Source organism: Eucyclogobius newberryi, unplaced genomic scaffold (genome assembly GCF_026437365.1).
Source record: "Eucyclogobius newberryi isolate DKJ021-1_F unplaced genomic scaffold, fEucNew1.0.hap1 SCAF_3, whole genome shotgun sequence".
NCBI classification, from domain to species: Eukaryota; Metazoa; Chordata; class Actinopteri; order Gobiiformes; family Gobiidae; genus Eucyclogobius; species Eucyclogobius newberryi.
This window is the reverse complement of record NW_027315945.1, coordinates 37,225,633-37,228,245: the sequence shown is the minus strand read 5'-3', so window position 1 is coordinate 37,228,245 and position 2,613 is coordinate 37,225,633. Positions and strand designations below refer to the sequence as shown.

The following is a 2,613-nucleotide window of genomic DNA, read 5'->3' as shown; positions in this document are numbered from 1 at the left end:
CCTATCGTACAGTAAAATAGAAAAAATATACTAACTATATTTACAAAATATAGGAGATAAAGCACAATAAGTGTGAGAAAGAAGAGAGAGCGTTTACACCGGGCTGCCAGCTGTACCAGCGCCTTATGACGCGTGATAATCAGCGCCTTATGACGCGTGATAATCAGCGCCTTATGACGCGTGATAATCAGCGCCTTATGACGCGTGATTATTCAGCTGATTGCCTCATGCCTTTGTGCAGTTTAAACATGTCAAAACATGTCAAACATGTCAAGCTGCAGTCATGACACTTCTGAGCAAAGTGACTGTAACTGTGGAAACATGTGGACTCACCCCGCACTCCATATGATGTGTGATCATGAGGCGTGCAGGAGTTCACACTTTCAGTCGGTCCTGCTGAAAAGGCTTTGACCAGCAGCTCTACAGTTTCATGAACATTCATGGACCAATGTGGATGTTTTGGTTAAAAATCATTAGCTGCGGTGTCTCATTGTTAATTAGAAATATATATATATTAAAAATATTCATCAGAATCCTCTAAACACTTCTCTCTCACTCTCAAACTGCCCCTTTATCTCTTGCAGTTGTTTGACGACTTTGTCATCAACTTCCTCCTGCCGAGTTTGGCCCATTGTTTCCAGATTGACATTCTTCATCGGCCTGTTCATGTATTGTACTTAGGCTTGGAAGGCATTTAGGCTGCGTTAGAGAAGGAGAATTGGGAGGACCTCCAGGACAATGTTGGAGCCGAGATTTGGACTCACAAAGCTGCTGCGATCGGCCGTACCTGGAGGACAATTGATGACTGGGCATCCATGCAGTTTTCACTATCCCCGCGATCATGCACGACTCGTAGGTGGGCACCATGTACTTGATGTTTATGAAGGCCACCTTTCCTCCGTAGCGCTCCAGCACCTCCAGAGTCTCCTGGATCAGGTCCCCCACGTTCTGCCTCTTCTGCTGGCTGTAGTCAATCCCGTCCCCGGAGTTTATGTTCATGGACTTGAAGATGTTAAAAATGGGAAGGATCTGTCTGTAATACGGCACCAGAGACTCTCCTATCCTCTCCCCGGCCACCACAAGGTGTTGAATGACTTTTAAGGTGGTGCAGATGATTTGATGGTTCCTCGTGTTTAAAGCGTTGCGGATCGGGGTGATGAGCCTCGGGATGACGGGTTGAATCTTGGGACCTCCGTGCTCCAACATGTCATGGATCCCCTGCCGAGCAAAAAACTCATACGGGTACACGGTCTCGCAAAGCCCGTCGAAAAACAGCGGCAGGTAGAGATGATAGTCCAGGTTATTTATATTGACTTTCCACGCAATACATTTGCCTTTGGGGTCGTGCTTCAGCGCTATGGGGAAATTGCCGTGCTCGTAGAACTTCCGAAACAAGGTCGGTTTGGGCGGACGCTCCCGGAAAGCACCAGCCACAGGAGGTCCGATCACCTCAGAGTTCTTCATCGTCGACTTTGTGGTGAATCCCAACGTTGTCATGTCCGCCTTGTGTTTCGGCATGTCTTTAACTATTCAAAAACAACTAGATAAAATCATTTAAAAATCATTTAAAAAACACAAACGTGACAACTTCATGAGATAATCGTAATGTGAGTGTTCTTCTTTCTTCTTCTTTGGTGTTTTATGGCACTTAGTATCCATATGTTACATTACTGCCACCTACTGTAGACTTTATTCTTTAGACTTTATTTTTTAGACATCTTTAGACTCCCCCTGCCTCCCATTTGTGCAGTCCAACCGTATGTGTTTTATGCTGTTGTTGTTGTTGTTGTTTTATGGCGGTTGGTATCCAAGTGTTACGTTACCGCCACACTTAATGCTTTAGACTTTATTCTTCATTCTTCAGATTCCTACCATCTTTTTTCCAGAGCTGACTCTTCCTCATCTTCCTCTCCTTCTTTGGTGTTTGGCGCGTCCGCTACACGGACTGCTTTCAGAGTCGGATCTCTCCTTCATTGTGGAACTCATCATTGATGATATCATCAAGCTATTTATGATGTCATCAAGTACAACAAGGCTCTGTCTCCTTCTCTCTTTCCCCGACTACAGCAGGTGATGTAACACTTGGATACCAACCTCCATAAAACACCAAAGAAGAACTTCTCTTCTACCTTTCGACATTCTTTGAAGACGTACAACTACAGCAGGTGGCGGTTAATGTACCTTTTTCAGTTGGCTACCAACCGCCATTAAAAGTAACAACAAGAATGAAGTCTTAAGAATAAAATCTAAAGCTTAAAGACTTTCATAGTTTTAGCTAGGTATGAAATGCAAAAGCATGACTTTCTGGATTGAGTGATCTTAACTTGAACCCTTCGGGGGCTTTGTCAGCCATAGCTCCTTGGAACTTTATTCCGGCTCCTGTTGATATTAGTTTACATCACAAACTAAAAAGGGACCGCAGATCAATGTTCAAGAGCTCATTGATAAGCATTCTGATGATGTGTTTATTTATACCGATAGATCTAAGGATCCTGAGAGTGGGCGAACAGGTGCTGCTTTCTTCATACCTGACCTGGAGATAGTGGTCAAGAAGAGATTAACAGACCGTCTTTCTGTCTTCACCACAGAACTCATAGCGATACGATTAGCGAT

General features: G+C 44.2%; 1 pseudogene; it reads right to left on the bottom strand.

Annotated features, from left to right (window-relative positions):
- Positions 1–603: 603 nt before the first annotated feature.
- LOC140374583 (parkin coregulated gene protein homolog pseudogene) lies at positions 604–1,539 on the bottom strand (annotated as a pseudogene).
- Between the last annotated feature and the right edge of the window lie 1,074 nt (positions 1,540–2,613).